Below are 25829 nucleotides of genomic sequence, written 5' to 3' on the forward strand. Positions count from 1 at the left end.
AGAAATTAGGAAATGGTGGAAAATGGAAAAGTGATCTCTTTTTACCCAGCGCTTCAGTTTTCTGAATTGATGGAACACATCTACCAGTCTAAGCAAGAAGCAGGTACTAAGTGATGGAAGAGGGAAGAGTTCAGTCATGGTAATTGTCAACAGGAAAGGAAATGCATTAAGAGTTAAACAAGAATTGGCATTTTGCTGGTGGGCATCTTGTCCAAAAGGAAGAGGGTAAGACTGCATGGACTAAAAGACTAAATGTATGAAGTGAAACCTAATGTTTTGTAATTTAAGGGAAAAATTGGATAGACCTCTGTCTCCCTTGTCAGGTGGGTTCTGAAGTTAGACCTTTGCTCATTTCCAGATCAATCAAACTCAAAGTAAGTTAATTAGTTCATCACTCAGGAACAGGATATGTCTAAAAAGAAAAGCAAAACACAGACAATAATTCACCAGTCCAGATGATTTATAGTGTGAATAATGAATTTGATTTTCAATTGAAAATACATTTAAAAATTATACCTCTTTTACACTTTTATTGCAAGACAATGGCATAAAGGCTATAGATATAATACAGAGGCACCATCCTAAAAGTGATCATGGCTTGAAAAGTTCTGGAAAACAAAAACATTTGTGTGGTGGGGAAAAAAGTGTTTTCCCCTGGAGTTAAAAAACAGTAGTAACCCTGAGAGGGTGGTGTTTCTTGGTGTAGGGCCAGTGAGAAGCCGCATTTCGCTCCTTTGAAATCAACATACTGCAACAGACCAGAAAAGAAGGGAGATGATGTAGTTAGAGGAGAAATAGCCATGCTCTGAGACCACGAGGAGAGAGGGGCCAGGAGCCCTGCTGGGGGGCTACAAGAACTTGGAACAGTGTTAAACTGGGCCAAGTACCGTGGCTAAGAGCTGGGGGAAGTTTCTTTGCTGTGAGTGGGCAGCAAGAGACACTGAAAGAGCAGCAGAGCAGCAGTGAACAGAGAACTGTGGTAGAAAGCCAAGAAGATAAGAGGGAAGCAGCAAAGATGGCATGCAGCCAAGCTGAGAGACACAGAGGTGTCTGACAGAGAGAGAGAGAGAGAGGACTAAGCTCAACAGAGACAGTTTTAGGGTAAGACTGAATTACTTTCCCCAAACCCTGAGACCTCCTAGAGAGAAGGGGTGGACTTTCAAACCCTTAGGGAGTCCCAAAATGCAGCAGAAACTAGAGAGAGAGAGAGAGAGAGAAGAGCTGAGAGCTCAGAGACATCCTGAGAGCTGGACCAGGACGCAATGCAGAGGAGGTAGCCTTGCCCACCCGCTGCTGCCACGCTGGCAGTTTGAGACAGAGCAAAGGAGCTCTGGTAGGACGCTTGGGGCAAAGACTGAACTGAGAGCTGTCCTAAACGTCCTGATTCGAGGGAACTCGACCCCTCAAGGAAGGGACTTTCATGGGATGTCTTGCATTCCGTGATATGACCGTGGTGAGGCGAGCTTTTGTCCCAGCAATTGCAGACCACGGGAGAAAGAGACCTTCGATTGGAGCCGAAGGGCCGAGAGGGGTGAGAGGAGATGCCCTTGTGTGTAATGGAGAGAGAGATTGCAGCTACAACAACTCCATCTACAACTGCTACTTTGAAGAGTAGAGACACTGCTGCCCTGAAAGTGGAAAAGATCTTCCCTTCTTCCCTTCTGAAATTTTATTGAAGGGAGAGGAGAGACCTGGCCTAATATAAATATTGCTTTACCATAGGAGAGATAGTTAGGATTGTGTATATAATGTATTATAATATTTATTTGTTTAATAATTGTAATACAATTCCCTTCCCCCCATATTGAGTCTTGTGTTGTGCCTGGAAAAACCCTCTCACACTGGGGTGAGTTGTGGTAGGGGGGCTTGGACTTGGAAATTGGATTTTTGGGGGGCTCAAGCCACGACAATTTGACCACCTATTATCTATCCAGTAAAAGTGATATGGGTAACTCCACATTATTGTAACCTGAATCCAGCTCAAACTATACATTTAATCCATATGAATAATTTTCCAAATAAATATCAGCTCTGGAGGAATTAAGTTCTAATTCAAATCTGAATTTATCATATATGTATTAAATATTTTAATATTTATAATTGTTTTCATATTTATCTTATTAAAATAGAATTTTACTGAGTACCATGTTAGTAGAGGAAGATCAGAACTAGATAAGATCAGAAGTAGAAAATATCCAGACAGCACAATTGTCTGCTACACTGTATACAAATTGCTTCTCCCTCTAAAGAGGAAAACTGGTAGGTCTTAGAAAGAATAGGAAAAAAGGTGAAGAAGAAAGGCCAAGCAACACATGGCTCTCCTTTGTTGTTAATTCTGGAGAGAATTTGTATCAGTACCATGAATTAACACTAATACTCTGTGATTTTAAACCAAAGAAGGATGAGCAGTCTTCCAGCAGAGCCTTTTAACAAGTTTTCAGATATTCCTACCTCTCCTCACACATTTAAATTGTATTTCTATATTTATTATATATCCAGTGTTATGCTAATGAGCAGAAAAGGTTCAATATGGTAAACTGAATTTGACAGAGTTGAACTTAGCATAAAGACAGTTTAATCTTAAAGGTCCCCTTTCCACTCCAAAAACATACCACTAAGACTTCAGTTTTTGTATGAGTGCTCATCTCTACAACTAAATTAGAATAGACCAGAATGACTGTTACCAACTAAACTGCAAGCACATTTCTGTGCCAGCAAACTCAAAGCTTATAGAAATATCCAATTAAATGGGCAGATTGATAATCTGTATGAGTACCAACCTGAAGTCAGAGTAAGTCTTATCTTTTAATACTGTACCTGCTAGTATTTCTCAGCTATCACATATCCATATCCCAGTAAACAGGCTACTGAACACCAGGATACATTACAGGCTGGATTTGAACAGAAACAATTATTGCAAGACATGACAGATTTTCCTGCATTCTGAGGTTTAGAGAGGGCTTGAAGTAATTTTGATTCATTTCTTTTGGGAAAGAGAGTGCAAAGTGAAGCAAAACTAAAAGCACGTGGAAATAAACATTCTGATAGAAATGACTGGATTCCAGATGGCATAGCATTAGGATAAGTCTCACGTTTATTGTGCACATGTATCTACCGTACAAAATAATTCATGCTTTTTGTACATTACAGATGTCCTTTTGTTTTTTGGGGGTTTTTTGTTATTTTACTGTACAATAATTTCTAAATTACAAAAACAGCTTAAAAAACACACTTGCAGTGCATCTCTATTTAGGTCATGTAACTTTCTTACTGCACATACTCTCTTCCCAACACTTGGTGTTCTAAAATGGAAGGCATACTTAAGTGTGACATGATGGCTGAGAAAAAAGCAATTTGAGATACTGTTTTACATGTATTTTATCAGTTTCCTTCAGTTCTCAGAAACATGTTCCTTATCTAGATAATGCAGCTAAGGAGGCTGCTTAAAAACAAAGCATTTTAGGTTGAATAAATGTTGGTTTTTACTGAGAGGAAAACAGAACACATAGTCATAAATCTAGTTAAATTACCTCTGTTGCAGATAAACTCATTTCAAGATTCATAGTCTTCTTCACTAGGTAAATTCTGACAAAAACAATCTTCTGTGCTACTTGCAAAGATGTCTTAGAGCACAAAAAAAATTACTTGATTAAGTCAATGAACCCTTCACAGAATTTAGAAAATCTTACAAGGCTGCAGCAAAAGAACACCTGCATGATCATGTCTTTCATGCAAACATCCAGAATTAATGAGGCCACAGTCCCATTGCATGCAGGATTCTCCTGACATCTCATTTTTACTAGTACTCACACACCATCCATTTGAATTGGACCACTGAGCCTGCTGGCCAAAAACCTGATTTTGCCATACAATTTTATATATTCAAATGAAATTAGGCCAAATATGAGACAATATTCACTTCAAAGACTTTATAATATAAGTAAGCAGGGAAGTCACACTGTGAAATGAGCAGAAATTAGTTATCAAGCCTCTAATGAGAGGTAGAGATGACAGTGAAACCCAAGCTTTCTGAGCACTCTTACCATGCATTACCAGCACCTTGAACAGTGCTGTCTAAAAACCATATAAAGTACCAGGCCTTCCAATATTTAAATGTACAAGAGAAAATGATATAATAGTCCAACCATAAGGTATTAATAAGACCCTATGTACCCCTACAGTTTTAGATGCACAAATTCTCCCTTAAAATGCTTTGTTTAGGTTGAATCATCAAATAAAAATTGTCACAGACAAATGCAAATTGTCATAAGAACAGAAAACTAAAGGGCTTTTACTGAGTGGGTTTTTTATTCTGGATTGATATTTGAGAATTTTTCCTTGAGCTTGTATGATTATTATGAGTAGATACACAACATTAGTGAGATTGAAAGACTTTTCACTTTTTAAACGAGAGGTAAAGTACGACTAAATCTAACTTTAGGGAACTAGGAAGGATTCTTATTATATAAACTGTGAATGACAGATTCTCTTTTAGGCGTTTATTAAGTTTGTGCACCTGTGGGTGCATGTACCATTCAGACAAAGGAGCCCTCTACTCTAGACTGATGAGACTCCACATGGAGCATTGCATTCGTCTCTGGAGTCCTCAGCACAGGAAAGACATGGACCTGTTGCAGCAGGTCCAGAGGAGGGCCACAAAAGATAATCAGAAGGTTGAAACACCTCTCCTATGAGGAAAGTGTGAGGAAGTTGTGATTATTCAACCTTTAAGAGAAGGCTCCAGGGAAACTTTATTGTGACCTTTTGTACTTATAGAGAGCTCTTAAGAAAGACGGGGACAAAACTTCTAGTAGGGCCTGTGGCGATAGGACAAGGGGTAACAATTTTAAACTAAAGGAGGGTAGATGTAGACTAGATATAAGGAAGAAGTTTTTTCCCACAATGATGGTGATGAAATACTGGCACGGGTTTCCCAGAGATGTGGTGGATGCCCCATTCCTGAAAATATTCAAGGCCCAGTTGGATGGCACTCTGAGCAATCCGATGTAGTTGAAGATGCCCCTGTTCACTGTAGGGGAGTTGGACTAGATGACCTGTGAGGTCTCTTCCAACTCAAACTGTTCTATGATTCAAATATTTGGAACTACCGTCATGAGCCAAGAACAAAAAGAAAAAAAAGGTGAAGAGAAAATAGATATAGGTAAAAATTCTAAATCTGCCTTCCTGCCTGCTGAAATTTTCTATATTGACATGTCTCCTTAATTCATTTTATTTAGAAAAGAACATTTAAGAATCACAATTAGTCTAAGGCTGCATGTATATGTACTGTAATTTAAGTCATGTCAGTTTGATTTATGTTTTTATGTCTCATTGATGTCAACTTGATTTATGCTTTTATACTTAGTTGATGCTTTGAGTATTTATTTAATGTAACAGCTTTGCAAGCCAGAAAAGAATCCTATTAAAAAGTTGCATTTTACTTCCTAAGCAGTTGTAAATAAGTGAGATAGCAGCATGCAGTCTTGCAGAACTATTTTCCTAATTCTGTGAGCTCTGTAGACATTCTCTGTGATGAATTCGGGCACAAGCTATGATTACAATGTCTTTTATACCTCTTAAGCAGTTGTGTGATCCCAGGAAAGGGAAAGACTTTTAATCCTTCATATTAGGCTAGAGGAGAAAATAGGATCCCACCAATGTCAATATTAATTGGTATTAAATTTTCTTCCTAGAGCATTATTCAAAATCTATGTTCCTTGGCCCTTTATTATAATCATTCTCTCTCACCACTTTCATTTCACCTCTTTTCAGAATCTTTAGAATATTTATTTATGTGAATTATTATGTGGCAGAAAAAAAAAATGCTTCCTTCAAAAATTTGCTTACCATTTTTTCGTTACATATTTGACATCATAAATATGATAATATAATGATATGATAAAATAATGATAAGATATAGTTACATGATAAAATATAATGATATTATAAAATAATATAATACTTTTGTGGGGGTGGTTTTTTTAGAGTTCTCCAAATAAGGACAAGAAGAAGGAGACAAAATATTCAAGTTCATTGCTGGTTTCCTGGACTAATAAATCTACTACATCATTAATATCTCTCTTACCCACAATCATTTTTTTTTTATTTCAAACTCAGATGAAAGTTCTGCAAATATTTTCTTCAATGAAATGGGACTGTGATAGGCTGGGCCTGTTGATACTTATCTTGAAACTCTTCCACAGCAAGGGTTAACTGGATTTTAGTTCTTATGATAGCCTGCTTTTTTTTTCATCTGCTAAGCTTCTTCCATTTCCTATCCTTATGCACCTCGAAGGCTAATTCCAGTTTTTTTCTCATCCTCAACTGCATAATGCTGAAATCTCGCTGTAAAACAGAGAATCAAAAAAGGAGGTCTGTTTATGATTTGATGTTGTTGTTTCCATATACAGGCATAAATCCATGGGGACAGAGACAAGGCAAAGAAAAGCTTTCTTTGCCTCTGTCTTCAACACGGATGATGGACCAATGAGGTCTCAGTGCCGTGAGCTGGAGGACCACAACTGTGAAAATTATCAACTCCCAGTCAAGCCTGAAACTGTGTAGGATCTGCTGCTCCAGCTGGATCCCTATAAATCTCTGCGTCCTGGGAAAGGGCAAGCCCAAATGTACAGACAGACTGGGAAACAAGAAGGTGGAGAACAGCACCGCAGAAAGGGACATGGTGGTCCTGGTCAATGGCAAGTTGAATATGAGTCAGCAGCACCAGGGCAGCCAGGAGGGCCAACGATGTCCTGGGGGTCATCAGGCAAAGTATTGCCAGCCAGTCAACAGAGGTGATTGTCCTGCTCTGCTCTGCTCTGCACTGGTGTCTCAGTTTGAGACAATTTGGAGGGGTAGAGACCTTGGACGGAAGTCTCCTTTCTCAAGCTTAATATCCTTGGTTCTCTCCAATACAGAGAGAGAGAGACCAAATACACCCAGAAGCAAAAAAAAGTAACTCTCTATCAAGAAGAATGCTAATACTGATAAAACTGGGTTAAGCTAACCAGTGAGGAGAAAATTCCCAAGTTCCCACCCACTGGACCAAAATGAGATGGCGGCCAGCCTCCCCCTGCCCATTAAAACCTGGCAGGTTTGGAGGTCAGTGGTTTGGAGGGTCAGTACTGGTGTGAACCTGCAGTGCTGGCGCAGGTAGTTGGAGTAGGGCTGTGGATCACACAAGTGATTGGAAGGACCCACAAGGCACCCACTGGATCCAGTGATGAGGCCTGGTGGTGGTTGTACTGATCTGCTGAGGTGGTGGTAGAAGCCCCAGATCGTGGAAGTCCCATGGAGTGAGGTAAGATCCTTGACCTGCCAAATGAAGTCCGAGTGTGGTCTTTTATTGGGCTCAGGGTAGGTGGGAACACTTCTGGGGCCTCCCCTGGGGCGGAGAATTGTTCACTGGATGATTAATACTGGATCACAGGACATTTCAAGAGTCTTTGACACCTTCTAAGCACAGGTGGATCCATTATGACCATCAGCAAAGATAAATATCTTCAGGCCATGTGAGTGAGTTGTCCTGATGTCTCCTCAGTGAAGTTATCACAGATGAGTCATTTGTGTAAGGACAAAGAAACAACACCCAGCTCATAGCCTGAGGGGGCAGGTTTGCATGCCTTCAACACCTGGATTGTCTGAGTTGTCAGCATTCCAGTTTTTCACACTTGTGGATACATTCTCCTTCTAGGATAACAGAGTATCACCCTTATCTTAAATCCCTTCCCACAATCTAAATTAGCAGGTATATTTGGGGAAAAGAGAAAAGAAAAGGTGCATACCAAAGCCTTTCTGTAACCCAAGACAACCAGTGCGGCCTCATTTTGCGGTGCCATTTTGGTCACTGCAAAATGAGAAAGACATTAAGCTGTTAGACACTGTCCAAAGGAGGGCAACGAAGATGGTGAAGGCCTTGAGGGGAAGCCGTATGAGAGTGGCTGAGGTCACTTGGTCTGTTCAACCTGGAGAAGAGGAGACTGAGGGGAGACCTCACTGCAGTGAGCTCTGCTCTGTGGTGATCAGTGACAGGACCTGAGGGAATGGCCTGAAGTTGTGTCAGGGGAGGTTTAGTTTGGATATTAGAAAGAGGTTCTTCACCCAGAGGGTGGTTGGTCACTGAATAGGCTCCCCAGGGAAGTGGTCACAGCACCAAGCCTGATAGAGTTCGAGAAGCATTTGGATTATACTCTTGGGCACATGGTGTGATTGTTGGGGATGGTCCTGTGCACGCTTAAAAGTTGGACTAAGTAATCCTTATCGGTCCCTTCCAACTCAAAATATTCTGTGATTCCAACACCCTGAAGACCCTAGTATCTAAAATACCAATATCCTAAAAAGAGCAAGAAAGTAAAAATAGGGTCACAGTTCTTTGTATTACCAGCGATGCCCCAGAGTAGCTGTTTCAACACTGGACACTGAATGGCATATGAATTGCTCAATGAAAGGCACAAAACTTGTGTGTAAGGGCAGTATTGGAGTTTCTAGGAAAATCCCGAACAGAATATATTAATATAAAATGTATAAAGCAAAACACAAAAGCAGTCTGAAGGTAACCGCATATTTTTATGTTGATGCTGAAGGGCAATAGCAGAAACCTGTTATTCCACTTGCAGAGCTCTAAAGCTACTGTATTGCTTTCTTATGTCTTGCTTCTAAGATGTAACTACTGTGTAAACCAAAGTTTAGATTTAGAATTGAGGTTTTGAGGCTTAAACAGCTGAAATTTAATCTAAAACACCTGATTACCTTCTGAGGTATATTAGCCTCCTACCAAAAGGACTTAATGGAACAATAAAAGATTATTTTAGACCAGTTGTTCCATGTTGTTCATTTGTTTCTATTTCACTGTCCTAAACCTGAATTCATTAAGAAACAAAAGTACAATTAAGAGAATTAGTTCTTGTAAGGATTAAGTTCTTTGAACATTCAGGTTTAGGACAAAATGGATACACCCATCTATGCCTTTGTTTTGAAAATTTTATTTCATAATGCAAGCAAAGCATGTTAATCAGCTGCTTGACATTCCCCAAAGCAGTACATGCAATATTCTCTCATTCTACATTAAAAAAAATTAAAATCCATGCTTGTCTTATTGCTTTGTTTACGTCTATTATTCTTTTCCTCTTTGAGGCTTCTTCAGCTTTTCCGTGTCCTTCAACATTTCTCTTCTGATTCTGTATCCTCCCCATGCTCTCCCACATTTGTCCCCACAGTCACAGACATTGCTAAGGACCTGCTCCTCACATCTTCTCAGCCGTGGATATTATTCTTCACATAGAGCAAAACATTCTTGATCTCTTGTTCTGTGCAGAGAAGATCTCATTGAGACTTTCTTCCATAGGCAGCAAGCTTTCTGCATACCAGTATGTGCAAATTCATTTGCTCTCTTACATTAATCCAAACTAGCACTCTTGCCTGATTCTGGTGAATGCAACAACCATTGACCAAGAGCTCTAACCATTAATATCATCTCTCTATATACTGTATTTTTCAAAGAGATCAAACCAGATTTTTTTATCCATAACAGAAAAGACAGAATTTCTTTACTCATAATATTTCCTGAACACTGTGACAATAGTTTTTAATGCATATTTAGCACTGAGTTTATGGGTTTTAAAGCAAGAGTGAAGTAACTGACAGTTTTACATTATTTATTTTTGCTGTTTCCTATTTTTAGGGAACTCAACCATAATAAATATTTATATACATGAAAACAGAAAGCAGAAGGAGTAAGTTGGTTTAGCTGAAAGTTTCTGAAATGATTCAGTTGCCACATTTCCCAGAGCACTGGGACCTGATTACCACAATAAAACTGTAGTTCCCCCATGTAAATGTTCTAGTCCTTCTGGATAACCAGAATGTTTCACAGCCAAGATACATTTTTCAGAACATTTATTCCCAATCTTCATTCATATAAAATACCTACTGCTATACATTTCATTTGAGGATGTAAGAGGCTATCAACAGTTCAAAGAATCAGACCCCTGGCGGAAAAAAAACCAACACGACTTAAATCTGTTAAACAAATTATTAAAACTTTTTCATTTTTTTTCTAATTCTAATTCTATTTTTTTGGAATAAATACTAGTAAATAACAAATTAGTAGATTAGATGCACTGAGAGAAAAAATAGAATTAGAAAAAATTCTAAATGCAGATTTCTGATAGAAATGTACTCATGCCTAAAAGTAACAATAATTATAAAGGTTATTGGACTTCAATGTTTATTGTTTGTTTATTTTCAAGACAGCAATGATCTATGCATTGCATCCTTTGGAATTTGAATTGCATCCACATAGATATATTTGTGGACATATTCTATGACAACGATTAGAGGAGATTTACTTTAAAGTTTTGTAGCCATTTGAAAAAGCAGACAAAATCCAGTTGAGAATATATTATGGTCACTTAGTATAAATAAAGGAGGAAACAAATAACCAGTTAGTAGTTTCGGTAATAATAAAGTGCAGTACAAAATCACTTTAGAATGCATCTTGTTTCCTGGCCTATCAACCTTTACCCAGTAGAAGAAAATCTGTTCCCTACACACAAAGAAACATATCTGTAGTCTTCAGCTGGAAACAAATTTTTGTGACTAATAAGTGATGAGATCTTTTCTTCTTCTGAAGGCACACAGACAAGCTGGGGATCTACCAACACAAAGCAAAGGAATTCTTTATAACTTACAGTTCTGAAGAAAGTACAGGTTTTTTCACGATATTTATCCTGACAAATGGGGAAATGTACAGCCTTAAACAACTGGGAGAAAGGATAAAAAGAAAACACATCAACTTCATCTTTTGAGTATTTTCCTTAAGATCCAATCGTTAATCTGAGCTTCTGAAGTTCACTTGAAAGAACTGCAGCTCCTTGGAGAAGCACCTAATCTGCTCGTGATAGATCTCACAGAATGAATGTTTTTAACAACTTATTTCTTAAAAGTTAATACTTAAATTTCAAAGTCAAGTAAGTACATATAAGTACATATATGTATAAAAAGTACATACTTTAAAGACTCAAGGAGTTTTCAAATTAGATATTTTAATTTTTCAGGAGAATAACTGAATATGTTATAGCACAGGTTGAAGGGAAATTTCCAATAAAGGAGAAATAATGAAAATGAGAGAGGAAATGTCAATGTCTGACCTTTCCAGCTTGCATGCCAATTGCAAAACTGTCCCTTGCTGTAACGAATGAGCTCTAGGAAAAAAAACCCAGGATGGTTCCACCTTGCACGGGAAGACTTAGGAAGGGACCAGACGGACCAGCTGTGGGGTAAGTGGGAGCTGAAGCTGAGGGTAGCAGTGAGACCAGAACATCTGTGCCCTCAGCAAAGAGGGCACAGGTCCCACAACACCCCAACAAGGAGAGTGGTGCAGGGTCACAGCCACAGCCAGGGGAAGCCAAGGGACCTGTGACCACCACACCAGTCCCAGCCAAGGGGCAAGTCTGAGGCCAAGCCAGTGGCTCAGTGTCCACAAGGCAGAATGCTGGGAACATGCAGCCCAAGGATGAGTGCCCAAGCTGAAATGCATCTGCTGAGTGAAGTCAGAGGGGCCACAGGGAGGATCCTTGCATGCTTTTCCCCTGACAGGCCTGCTCAAGGTCATGAGAGTGGAGGAAGCTGCACTCCAAGGTTTGACCAGCACACCTCCAAAGAGGCACAGGCAATGACGATAGGTGAGATTTTTTTTTTTTTTTTATTTCCGCCAGAATGATTTAAAGTGTTTTAGCAGTTGTCCTGAAAAGAAATTCTGGGAATAGGTGCACAAAAACTTTTTGGGTCAATGGTAACCTAAATGGGAAGAAAACTTGAAAAATTAGAAGAAGAAATACTTGACAATTTATTTTTAAACCAGTCTTAATTTATTTTTTTGTTGTCATCCAGACTAATCTTTTCTGTTTCTAGAGATTTCTTTAGATATAAAAATGAGTTCTACACAAAAGAGAGAGAGCCTATGTAAGAGATGGTTTCATCTCTTACTCTTTTTGCTGTTTTCACATTGACTGGTTTGGTGAACAAAATGGCAGACTCTAACTCCTGGTGGGGCTGTCTTCATCCTCCTGAGGGGACATTTTTAGACTACTTGCCAGCCCCCCTGGAGAGTCTACAGGAGAGAAAAGTTACATTTTTCTACCTCGGCAGAGCCAACCTGCCCAGATACTGATGGTCTAACCAATCGGCAGCATAGAGGAGTCTGCCCAGAGGCAAGCTGGCCAATGAGCATTGACCATGGGGTGTTTAAGACCATGCTCAGTGTTGCCAGTAGAGAGGGGGTTTTTTGTTGGTTGTCTTTTCTTTTGCAGGTCCAAGACAGACGGAGTTCAGTTCTGTTTGGGCCCAGGACACACAGTGTTCAAGATCCAGTCCACCAGGTTCCAGTGTTCCAGTCTGCTCTGGTCTTGGCCCCATTCCTCGCTCCATCACACCTGACTCCATCTTGCCTGCCTCCGTTCCACCTCTCCCGCTCGCCTCCAGCTTGGTCGGATTCAACTCAGAGTCCAGAGTTGGCTGGTGACCCCCGTGCCTGCCTGCCCATCTCGCCTGCCTGCCGCTGTCCCACCTACCCATCCACCCTGCTCACCACCTGCTGACTGCCTGAGGTCGTATGCACCCGGTTTCTTCCGTCACTGGTGGTGGCAATCCTTTTGTAATTTAATTTTGTAGCTTTTCTCTTTCCTTATTTTTCCCCCTTCTCGTCCCCTCTTCCCTTGTTTTTACCATTTACTTATTGATAAAAATAAAGTTCATTTTCTGTTTGAGACCTTAACATTTGGATTTAGTGCCTTAATCTCGTCTTCATAGTATCCATTTAAAGAACCTCATTGCAGCTGCTAACCAGACTGTAACAGTCAACTAAAAGCTTTAGCTAAAAGGGAAGCTTTAGTCATGGACTTAGGAGACCCAAACGCATAACAGCCCAACAGCTGCATTGTTCAAGGAGCTACTTCCCTTTTTCAGGTTATAATACAAAAATGTATTCAATAGTAAAAATCAAGTTATTATAGACACATATGCAAAAGATTAAGACATATGTCTTTTTCCCCAGCTGGCAAACACATTCTAAAAAAAAAATGAAATTCACACAAAGTCGTATAGCAAACATTGTCTCTGTGAATTCTGTATGGCCTATTCCAGTAAGACTGGTGAGATAAGTAAAAATAATTTCCCTTGAAGCTAATATTATGAGACAGCAAAACAGAAATGTAATGTCTTTTATTTAAGACATTTTTTTACCTGACATTTGCATTTACATGTCCTCTAGAGTAGGGTATAAAAAGTGAAAGGTAACTACAAAGAAATTTTAAAAGCAGGTTATCTTGAAAGTGGGTGTCTGAGATTTCACTGGAATGTGTGGAGACTACAAGCAGAGTCAACATGACTGAGCAGATAGATAAGATTTTGGTAATTAATCTTGTATCTGAGCTACAAAATTGAAACACCAACCTGAAAATTATTTTGTTTAATGCTTGAATTTGGTATATTGTAACAAAATGTAAAACATAACAGCGTCAAGCAGTGACAATATAAGCTTCTACGATACCAATTAAAGCTACCTATTAGAGAAATCTTTTAAAATTAGCTTGTACTCCTACTTTTGAAATAATCTACCATGATCGTTCCTTCTTTGCTAATCTTACAGTTCATTTCTGATTTGCAATGAGCACGAACAGTAAATTCATCAATTGCATGTCCCTGTGCGGTAAAAATAGAAGCAATAACTGTAAATTATGACCATATCAACAACATTAATTAATGGAATGGACAGGTAGTCAGCAAATTCCAACAAAAGAAAAATGAGAACAGAATAAAAACCATTAAGGGTATTGCAAGAGGAAACTCCATTCTAGATAATGTTCCTTCTTCCTGTAGAAGTCTGAAAATTTTTTTCTTCATTTCCTTCTTTAACAGGAAAGGAGCCCTTTTACCACCAGATAAGTTAACTATTGCAACCTAGGCATGTTGTTCACGACAGGTTTATACCTTTATATCTCCTTTCTTACAATAAAATCAGTACTCACTTAGTAGTGGACTCAGAATTGCTATTAACAGCAACCAACAGGAAAGACACATTGTGCAATACTGTAGCAACAGCTCACCCTAGAGGCAAGGGACTGGCTCAAAGCTCATTATCCCTCTTTTTTTGATGTACAATCTCAAACAGGGTATCTCTTCCAATGCAGGCATTGTTAAAGTCTCTCATCAAAGGAGACATCAATAAGGTAATAATATTTGAGTTCAATGAAAGCACAACAATTAAAGCTTTTAATATTTTCCCGAGACACTTTACCTCATACAATCTTGTCATAATGGATGCTTCCGTACCTGCCTGCTGGTTTGGTTTTTTGGGATTTTTAGCATTCATGTAAAGAAATTTGGAGATTAATTTTCTAGCTGGATTTATTACAGAATAGGAACTGCAACTGACTGACTTATTGAAGCAAGAGCATTTGGCATGCTTAAATGACAAGAATCCATTTTCAAGACTTATCATTGAAGGACAAAAAGCTGGTATAGTATGTGGATTAAAGAATTCATATAATCTACAGAGCTACATTTTGAAATTCTGAGAGTTTTTACTCCCAAAAGCGCTTACTCTGTTTCTGTGAACATAAGGAATCATTCCAGTGAAATCAATGGAATAAATTATAAGCACTACTGTACTAGAAGAATAGAATAGGAATAGGAACAGGAACAGGAACAGGAACAGGAATAGGAATAGGAATAGGAATAGGAATAGGAATAATTCATCTGGAAGGGACTTATAACAATCATTTACTCCAACTGCCTGACCATTTCCGGGCTGATCAAAAGCACTTTATTAAGGGCATTGTCCAAGTGCATGTTAAACAATGTGAGGCTTGGGACATCCACCACACATAGGAATTATGTTCCAATTTTGCCCGCCTTCTTGGTAAAGAAATGCTTCCTGATGTCCAGTCTAAACCTCCCCTGGTACAGTTTTGAACCGTTCTCACGTATCCTATCACTGGATACCAGGAAGAAGAGATCAGTAAAAGATCATCAAATAATCTCACTAAGATGAAAAACAGGACACTTTTTAAACAATAATTGAAAGGTAATTAACAATCCTGCTTAACTGTGCAAGAAAAGTAATAAAAATATACAAATAGGGGCTTTTAACAATTTTAAATTTATTTCCTCCACCCAAAAAACTATCTACTTGTTTGATTAAAATTGCTGTGCTACCAGTATAATTTTTTAAATCAGACAGCTGTATCTGTTGACTTGTGCCAAGTCAATACCAATTCTTCACTGTGCAATTCATCTAAGTTGACTTATCCACCACATTAGTATGGAGCTCAATTTCTAATGTATAGCTTTATTTCTGTGAATTTAGATCCTCTCATGACTGGAAGACTGCAGAGGCAAAGCAAAAAATCTCACATCTCTGTCCCAGAGGTCTATCATATCTGAATTTGTCATAGAATTTTGAATCCTGAATTTAAAAATATTAATTTGGTTTGGAAATAAAATAAAATTATAAAAGAAAAGGGGGGAAAATGATAATTGTATAGCTCACTCAGTCACTCAGGAATCCATGTTCTGATACATCACCAGAAGGACATGTACTTCCCTATGCACCAAAAAGAGTTCTCTGGCGTGTAAGTTTGTCATACCATTTTTTTTTAGTTTTGCAGATAAACTCCTCCTATATTTCATTATACCCAGTTAAGAAAAGTGACATTAAGTCTCTCATTTTGCCTTTTTAGGCCATCTTTGATAGGCTTAAGTCCAGAATACAGAATTTGTATGAAGTTTTATGAAGGCATTTATTTCTCAGCTTAGAAGATTGGTCAGGGTTTTTTTTGAATACTACTGCTATTTGACTAAATAAAATGGCAATCCATCAATGTGTTTTTAGAAACATATAATTGGAGATATGATTGATGCTTAAATCTGAAAGGAAATAGTATTCTTAAAGCACTACATTAGTTGAAAAAGAACCAAAGCTTTTTCACAGTAAGGTTTTACATAAATTTCCAGAATCACAGAAAACAGTAACAAACTGAGATATTGTCAGAAACAGTAAAATCACTGAACTTCATTAATGGTAAACAGCATTATAAGTGGAGAGAAAAATGTTTGAAGATGCTACTCTGAGATTTGCTTGCTTGCTGTAGATCTGCTTGTCTTTAATTTCACTTGTACATCAAATTTGCAAATCCACCTGAGATGCAAACTTACTTATGCAACATGGAACTTCTACTCTTCATCAGCATCTACTTATATTACCAAATAAGTGATTTATAAGAAAACAGACATCCTTACTGAGACATCCTTGAATAGTCCCATGAACTCCTTCATTTAGAAGCGTCTGTCTTCAGAAGTTTGTGCAATTCACTGACTTGTTAGAGTGGGTATAAGAGTTACAAACTTTTCCATGCTACTGTGGAGGATAATAGCACTTTGATAGTAGGGCAGGTTCTTAGCACTGGCACGGTAGGTTGGAAAAAAGGCTCCTGCTTGACAGTAGGCATCAGCAGCACCAAGTCCACACACTTGCATTGCTGGATCCAGTAAAGCCACAGCTGCAGAGTGGTCTGCAGCCACTCGGTTACAAAAGCAGCCTCTTTCTCAGGGTTTCTTAAGTCTTTCTTATGACCAACTGCTTTGCCCAACACCAGTCACCTGTGAAGGGGGATTTCTGCACAGCACCATGTGCAATATTTGCAGCTCATTTCGCTAACATGAAACTATACATTTGCACCACTGTTAAGGACTGAGATAGTCCAATTTTTTTTGCTTGTGTGTCATCCAAACACCTCATCATTTTGTTTGCTTAGCAGAGAACTTTTGAAAGTAAACTCTGAGTTATAGAAAATGATTTTTGCCATTATTAGTGTAGCAGGGGATCAAATAGCACAAAAGCAGAGAGCATTTTCAAATTCATCTTGTTCAATTATTGAAATAGTTGACAATTGCTTTAAGAAACAAACATGACAAAAATATTCTTCTGTAAGTATCAAAACTAGTGGAGAGGTGAAAATTCGAATTGTTTTAAAAACTTCTAAAAACTTTAAAGTCTTCAATGACCAAACATTCTCAAATTAGTTAAATGCTATGCATAGGATTGAGGCCTAAAAACTACATATATCACTAAAATTTTACTAGATCAGAGTCTAGTTTTTTGGATACATTTATTTTTTATGTTAGACAACACACAGAGTCAGATGAACACAAGTTATCACCTACAGCATAAATAAGGAAAAAAATCACTTATCTACATTTACTTTGAAGTTCCAGGTTTGAATGCATATCTCTTTTTTCATATTTATTTAGCATGTTTAGAGATGTTAAATAAAAAGAATTTGCAAAAAATGCAGGTTGATAAATTCAGGCTTCCTTGACAGATTAATGTTTCCATTGATTTTAAACCCAAATATTCTGAGGACATCCATAACAATAATTGTGTCTAAATCTGTTACTTTGACAGTAACTTTATCTGCAGGAATTAAGAAATGTCAGACACAGTTCTGTGATCTGAATGAACTCTCATAGAAGAAAAAAAAAAGTGAATGTCTGGGACTACCATACCCTGCTGTAGGAAACATCTGTGGATTTACTACAAGATGTCGTGGGGTATCCGTCGAAAGGTCTCGGCTTCAAAGGGGAAAGAAGGACAGACGACACACATAAGGATGGTGAGACAAAGGGATGTCTGCCTGCTCAGACCAGCAGGCAGCCTTTTATTAGGTTTTCCTACCTCTGCTTTCTCACACATAACACAAACATCTTTCTACAAAAATACTAAGGAATGTGCACCTGCACACAGCTCAAGGCTGTGTCCATGGGGATTATCTGGTTGGCTTCACTGCTCCCATGAAAAACGGCCTAACACTCCACAATACTCCAAAGTCCTCAGACTTCAGCTGTGGGGCCGTGACTTCCCCCCACATCGTGCCGTCCAACTCTCAGGGCCGCTTCCATGGGAATATGCAGCCACCTCCACCTTTCTCAGGGGAACGGTCTTACTCCCCTCAATGCCTCCAGCTCTTCCACTTCCAGGGGGCCCAGGGGTTCCATGGGCCTGCCATCTCCCCCCACAATTCCCCCTGTCTTTAATTGTGCTACAAAGACTGCCCGCATCATATCCTGCAGGGCCCTTTGCAGGAGCGATACTAAACACGGCAGCATCAGTAACACAATTACAATAATTACCAAAATCAGTAATCCTGTTTTAATGATGGATAACAGCCAACCAGACAAACCCCATTTACCAAACAACTTAGTTAACCAATCCCATTCATCATCGACTTGTAATTTGCGGACCCCTTCTTTCAAAAGCTGAATGCTTTTGTGTATGGATTCACTATGGTCCGACAAATTCATGCAACACATTCCACCAAACTCATTGCAACCGTGACCTTGTGCTAACAACAGAAAATCAAGCGCAGCTCTATTCTGCAGTGTGGCATGCCTAACACTATCTACGTCAGTTAATAGACCACTGAGTGCAATAGAAGTAGCATTGGTTTGCTTACTCAACCAACATCCCAAGTTTGTCAACTTTTTTAATGCTGCCGCTGCTGCAACTCCACGTGCAAGCGCTGATGCTGCTATAATTTCCCCAGGTCCCCAAAAGGTTACCCGATCATCACATTGTTTTGAAAATTGATGAATGCTGCGCTTCCCTTGCTTTTTATTATGAATCATGGCAATATTAGGAGTGAGCAGAGTAAGCCTCCCCAAGCTACATGGTCCACCATTCAGTCTAGATGGAATTCCACTCCATGCTCTATCTCCACAAATAAGAAAAACCCCACTAGGTAAGGCAATAGGTACATTAAAAGATCGTGAAATATGTTTAGAAGTATAATTACACCAAGCAGTAGCATTTCTATATACAGACAATGTTGCATTCACACTCTGTCCTCTTTGAGTTATATGTATAATTAAACATTATACAAGCATCCATGACCACTGAGCCTAGCAATTCCAGCTCTTGAGGTTCTTGTGTTACTTGAGGTAAGTATGCATAAATGTGGTCCCAGTTATCAACCTTAATCTTTGGTGCAGAGCTGTTGCAGACTTTCTGGAACTCGGGACAAGGCCACTTAGCCAGAGGTAGTCCGACTAAGCAGGTAGAAAAAGGATTCTTTGGGTTGGCTAGAGAAAGGCACAAGGTTTCCTGATGGATCATCTCAGCTAGGGTCACCCACACATTCTGCTTGGGTTGCGGGACCATCCATCCATTGACAGGAAGGATCATCAAGCACAGGACGAATACACCGGGCAGGTACCCAACGAGGGCCATCACCTGTGGAAACACAAGTATATCCCCTTCCCCAAGTTATCAACTCATGTGGACCAGACCACTGACCCGAGATAAGATCCCGTATCTGCACAGGAGCTTTGCCAGACAGTGACTGAGTTGACAAAAGAGAGGAGAAATGCCCAAAAGAAGGTGAATAAGGACAGTTGCCAGAGAAGGTCAGAAAGTTTAAGACATACACAGCTTTTTCTAGCCTAGACTGAGGGGGTTGTCCCCTCATTCCCCCTTTCTGTTTTTGAAGCAATTGCTTCAGGGTACCATGCATCCTCTCTACGATAGCCTGTCCTGTAGGAGAATGTGGAATACCCGTCACATGGGTGACCCCCCACGAAGCAAAGAAATCTTTGACAGATTTGCAGACATAAGACGGCCCATTATCTGTCTTTATTTGAGCCGGCACTCCAAATGTAGCAAAAGCACGACGGAAGTGTTTAATGACGTCATTGCTTTTCTGTCCAGTATGTGCAGTAGCAACCACCACATGAGAAAACGTGTCAATGGACACATGGACATGCTTTAAATTGCCAAACTCATTGACATGAGTGACATCTGATTGCCAAATCTGTAAGGCCTTAAGGCCTCGAGGGTTAGTACCAAAATAGACAGGGGTATAGGCATTATGACAGTCCGGACAGGAAGCAATAATTGAGCAAGCAACAGAGTGAGTTAAACCAAATTGACGTCTCAAGGCTTCTGCACCTTGATGAAAAAACTGATGAGACAAGACAGCTTGCTGGTGAATGTTAGGAACAGGTCCCAAAGCAACAGCAGAAACAAGAGCATCTGCTCGGGCATTACCCTCTGTGAAGAATCCTGGCAAAGAGGTATGACTACAAACATGTAGCACAAAATAAGGAACAGGCCTCTGCAAAAGTGTTCTCCAGAGTTCAAACAAGACCTGAAAAATAAGGCCTGGAGATGGACAATACAACACCATCTGATCAAGTTGTTGTAACAAATTAACAATATATGCAGAATCAGTAATAACATTTAAAGGCTGATTAGGAAATAACTGAAAGACAAGAGTTACAGCTCGAAGTTCCACAACTTGAGGAGAACCCTCTTGATGAACAATTTGATGTCGCCAACCACATTCTACTTTCCATGCTACCGCAGCTTCACTTGTCTTCCTCGAGCTGTCTGCAAAGACTGTAAGGTCATGAAGGGGCTCTGCACTGCGTAGTGTTTTTGTCCAATTGGAATTTCCCTAAAAAAAAAATCTTAAGAAGGGAATGTGAAGGTAAATGATAAGAAATTTGGCTGTGGAACCCAGCTAAAGCAGCTTGCAATTCACATTTGTTTTCAAGGCACCACTCAAAGTAACGAAATTGTACAGGTACAACAATGCGTGCTGGATTTCTGCCAGAACACTCTACACACCTTTTTCTAACCTCAATAATGATTTGAGCTATGAGCTCAAACAATCCAGGAGCAGTTTTTTGAGCCTGATAAGGCAAAAAACAGCCACTCTATGATGTGCAGTAGATCAGACCAATGGTCAAACCACTGTACCAATGCCCCAAAAGGAACACTGTGATCTGCAAAAATAAAAAATTAGACAATTTAGCAATGATCAATTCATGAAACAAATTTAGAATATAAAACCTGCTCTACTGGCTGGATGGTTTGAACTGCTCTTTCAGTCAGTTCCCTTGGTTTCCGAGGATTGTCAGAATGTTTGAGTAGGTCAAATAGAGGTGCCAGCTGGGTGTTTGCCAATTCCAAATAGGACCTAATCCAATTGAAAGACCCTCATAGCTTTTGTATGTCAGTAAGAATTCTTGACATCAATATCCAATTGAACTGGCTGAGGAATAACTGCCTTCCGTGTAATTTTTGAACCCTAAATACTTCCAGGGTTCCTCTCGCTGCACCTTCCCAGGAGCAACTACTAGGCCAAAGTATTGTAGACTCTTTCTGGTTTCAGCTTCCAACACACCCAACTGATCCACAGTGGCCACAGCCAGCAGAAATATTACCTATATAATGACAACAAAAGACAGTCAGAAAATTACAGGAGACAATGTTGGAATCATAAACCACCGACAAATTATAGGAATATTTTCATTTCCTGGGAGAGGGTTTTCTATGTACAATACTTGTAAGGTTCTGCACGATCAATAGATGGAACTGAAAATGTGATTTTTTCTTTTCTATAACTGAGGTCTAACTGGATTGTGAAAAAACCACCCGTCAAATTAATAATAACAATGGGTTATTCAGCAGAAAGCATAGAAGGGGTCAATAAACCAATGCTGACATGGTAACCATGACCGCCCCGCCCGTCTGAGATCATACAACAGTCTCCATTTCACAGATTTTTTCTTTATCACAAAGACAGGGGTGATTAAAGGATTCTGAGATGGTTCAATGTGATCAGCATCAAGCTGCTCTTTAACAAGCTGTTGCAGAGCCAACAGCTGTTCTGTAGGTATGAGACACTGCTGAAATCACACAGGATCTGTATGTTCTAAAAGAAAATTCTGAGTAGTACCTCCTAGTCTCACAACCCAAACCCCTGGCGTGACCACAGGCCAGGAGGCCGGCCAAGAGCTCCGTGCAATGATAGTTACGTCAGGTCCCGAATGCAGAAGTTCGTCCGCTTGGACAACTGACAGCAAGCTTCAAGTATCGTAGAGAGTGCAGGTCAGCTGTGGACATTGTGCAGAGATTGGCACTGATCAAAAGACTTGTGGTGCATCAGTAGAATCAAATCCTCCATCCCGACGCTCACGAGGCTCTGCTTGGGGAACACAACTCAGAAAAGATACAAGTTGAGCTATTCATGTCCCTTTAGGAATTGTCACTGGAGGATAAGGTGTGGAGACCATAGCACAAATCTGCCTCGTACAGTTAGCATCAATGACTGCAACATGAACAAAAAATCCCAAAATCTCACAATTGTGCTACTAGAATGGCTGATTAACAAGGTACTCAACCCACGCTGCCTTCATACAATGCTAAACATCCACCAGTCAGATTATGTGATCAATACGTCTGGTATAGAGCAAGCAGTAGTCACAAGCATTGAGGACATTTTTCTGAAAACACAGCTGCCACAGGCAGGGCACATCCCAAGGATGAAGGACTAGCTGTTCCACAATGAATATTGCCACCAGCTGCCGCACGAAAGAAGCCCCGAAAAGAAGACAGAAGGACTCCCTGAAACGACGTCGCAGCCCTGGCCACACTGATCAACATAACCGGTGTACTCTGGTCTCCAATCAGGAGGCCTAGACACACACTGTCTGTAGCGCTGTCGATGATTCTGAGAGAGGACGCAGGATGGCCCTGACAGTCTGCAGGGCCCCCCCGCAACAGGCTGATCAAGCAGGGCAGCAACATCGATAACCCTTGATTTAAACCCTGGAAAACACAGAAAAGCTCAAACAACTCTGCCTCCTGCACAGCCCACACAGCCACAGCCCATGGGCAGCATGACACATGAAAAAGGAACAGCACCAGGGGAAAGGCTCCACCTGAGATTTAACCTCTATAAGCCTCTGAAACAAGGCTGAAATAGAACACCAAATTTGTGTGAGAATCTCTTATGTAACTTGAGTCCTAATCATATGGCTAGTCAGACAGGGCTAGTCTTGAAATAACTAAAACCTCACCAGTTTTCATAAGAGTGGAATTACTCATGGTGGGAATTGGAAGAATTCATATACCATTCAGAATAAGGAGTCACTATGGTTCAACAGAATCATGTTACACATCTCTAAAATCTTGACACCAGTAGAAAGTATTTGTAAGTTTACACAGTTACACATTCATGTAGCTTTTCTCTTTCACACAATCTTTTTCCACTCATGCATTCAGGTGGCCACCTCAAACAGTCTCCTCAGTCACACACAGATTTCAAGCAGTTATTGGCTGTGTAGTTCTCATCAGTCTCGTAACTTAAAGGGAATTTAAGGTATATTTGCTAATATTAACTTGTAAATCTTATACAGCTCCCCATGCAAAAGACAAATACGACGGGAACGGACAGGATGTTACCTTGAAAATTTTCAACCTTTTTCATAGAGCAAGGACACTCTATTTGTCATAACGGCAACAGAGCCACTGCTGCATTTTGTCCTACCTTCTTCCCCTCTTCCGCCCCCTGCCCCCCATGCGTCTCCCGTTTCTCTTGAGCACTCGGCCCCTCTGGAAGCAAGTATTGCTTCGTTAAGGGAGCTTTCACCAGCACTTGTCGGAGGACGGGGGAGAGGGAGGGAGGGAGGGGGAGGAGGGGGAATAGATGTTGGGTTTTTTCGGAGAAAAATCAGGAAGAGAAGTCAAATTGCCTTTGCTCTCCTTATGTCGCAAGTTATCTGCACGGTCTGCTGAGAAAGAACGATGCACAGGAGGGAAGGAACAGCTGCAGATGAAAACGTTCCGGGGAGGAGGAAGGTAGGGGGTGGGGGGGGCGGAGCTCGGGGGGGGGGGGGGTGTAAAACAGGGGAGAACACAGACAGCCCCCCCACAACACCGCTCGGGACCATGGCTGTCGGTAGCCCGGGGGAAAACAGACTCCCCCCGTCCGCTGCGCCGAGGCCCGCGGCCGAACGCTCCGAGCCGGGGCCGGGGCCGGGGCCGGGGCCGGGGCCGGGGCCGGGGCCGGGGCCGGGGCCGGGGCCGGGGCCGGGAGCTGCGACCAGTCTGCTGGCATCCAGGGCCGCTGCCGCCGGGGCTGCAGCCCGGGTGCCGCTGCCCGCACGGGCACAGATGGACTCGGCGGCGCCGAAGCCGGACACGGCACCACCCCGCAGGCACCCGGCGCCGGGTACACAGGCACGGCACCGCCCGAGGAGACGTAGAAAGCTCCCTAAGGTGAAATTCAGACACTATGGTCACAAGATCGTCTCCTGGGCCATCAGCAGCACGCTCATGTCGTAGCTGTCCTTGATCATCTTGGACAAATGCTGCCGAGTCTCCAGCAGTGCGTCCATTTCTGCGGGGCCGCTTGGCTGCCCCCGGCCCCGCTCCGCAACCTACGGTCCCGCTTTGGCTCCCTTCGGCTCCGCCCGGCCCCTCTTCTTTAGAACTCTAATGCCCTCCCAGGCAAAGCAGCCTCTCTCCCAGTCCGAAGACACAAAAGTAATAAGTGACATAACTTAGCTTCGTCGGTCTAACACCAAAACGCCGTAACAAAGCTTTCCAGGCGATAAACACACGCCTGTCGTTTGCACACATGGTCTGCGCCATGGTGACTTAGAAAAAAATTCTCAGGAGCCCACCTGCGCCTGACAAGTGCCAAATGCACCCAGGCTTCCCAGGCTACTCGTGGCTTCCAAGTGCGGCAGAAACACTCGTGTGCAGGTGTAGAGAAAATCAGACCCGGGTCCTGCAGCGCACCCCGCTGCTATACAGCTCCTGAGCACCGAGACCCCGCTGCGCCGCTCCCCGCAGCTCACCTGCCTCCGGCCGTGATACCCCTACGACCCAGGCAATATTCGACAGTCTTTTTCTCTTCTGTTCGCGTGGTCCACCGGGGCACCAACTGTCGTGGGGTATCCGTCGAAAGGTCTCGGCTTCAAAGGGGAAAGAAGGACAGACGACACACATAAGGATGGTGAGACAAAGGGATGTCTGCCTGCTCAGACCAGCAGGCAGCCTTTTATTAGGTTTTCCTACCTCTGCTTTCTCACACATAACACAAACATCTTTCTACAAAAATACTAAGGAATGTGCACCTGCACACAGCTCAAGGCTGTGTCCATGGGGATTATCTGGTTGGCTTCACTGCTCCCATGAAAAACGGCCTAACACTCCACAATACTCCAAAGTCCTCAGACTTCAGCTGTGGGGCTGTGACTTTCCCTCACATCGTGCCGTCCAACTCTCAGGGCCGCTTCCATGGGAATATGCAGCCACCTCCACCTTTCTCAGGGGAACGGTCTTACTCCCCTCAATGCCTCCAGCTCTTCCGCTTCCAGGGGGCCCAGGGGTTCCATGGGCCTGCCATCTCCCCCCACAACAAGACCTGGGGTATGACGAGCTTCATCACTATCACGTGCTGATATGTGCTATATGGTATATCAGGAAAAAGAATTTCAGAAAAGCTGGCTATCATGTCTTCACCACCAAAGACTCTTTTCACTAGCTACAAAATGGGGTTTCTTTGGTGCACCCTCACCCATTATTCATCTTTAAGTGGTCAAGAAAGTGCTCCAGGATTTAAAAGAGACATTTTCAGTATTTACTATAGCAATCAGAAGTCAACAAAGAGCTACATAGATGGGACAGTAACATTTCATGACAGATGTCAGCAATAAAATATACAGAAGATGCTGGTGCAAATTTGAGCATAAGAAAGGATTATTTCTCATTTCTGCAGTTCAGAACTATTTGAAAAATGAATGCCTGTTGTTAGCATTAGTACACCATCTTGTGGATAACTGGTCTAACTGGGAGTGTTTCTGCAACAGCCAGCAGTGTCCAATTGCTGGAAGCAACAGGATTGCTTCTTTTCATACAATGCTTAGAGTCACAGCAACTTTCTCTTTTATCATGGGTCATCATGACTCATTTCTAAATCTGC

The 25829-nt window shown here is 41.2% G+C and overlaps 1 long non-coding RNA gene across 1 annotated transcript; it reads right to left on the bottom strand.

Annotated features, from left to right (window-relative positions):
• Positions 1-17273: 17273 nt before the first annotated feature.
• LOC116781197 lies at positions 17274-25510 on the bottom strand. The gene is made up of 3 exons (XR_004354806.1): positions 25267-25510; positions 24703-24706; positions 17274-17590 (listed from the first exon to the last, which is right to left on the bottom strand). It is a non-coding gene; the product is annotated as an uncharacterized LOC116781197 (long non-coding RNA).
• Between the last annotated feature and the right edge of the window lie 319 nt (positions 25511-25829).

The sequence above is a fragment of the Chiroxiphia lanceolata genome, chromosome Z, assembly GCF_009829145.1.
Source record: "Chiroxiphia lanceolata isolate bChiLan1 chromosome Z, bChiLan1.pri, whole genome shotgun sequence".
NCBI lineage: Eukaryota > Metazoa > Chordata > Aves > Passeriformes > Pipridae > Chiroxiphia > Chiroxiphia lanceolata.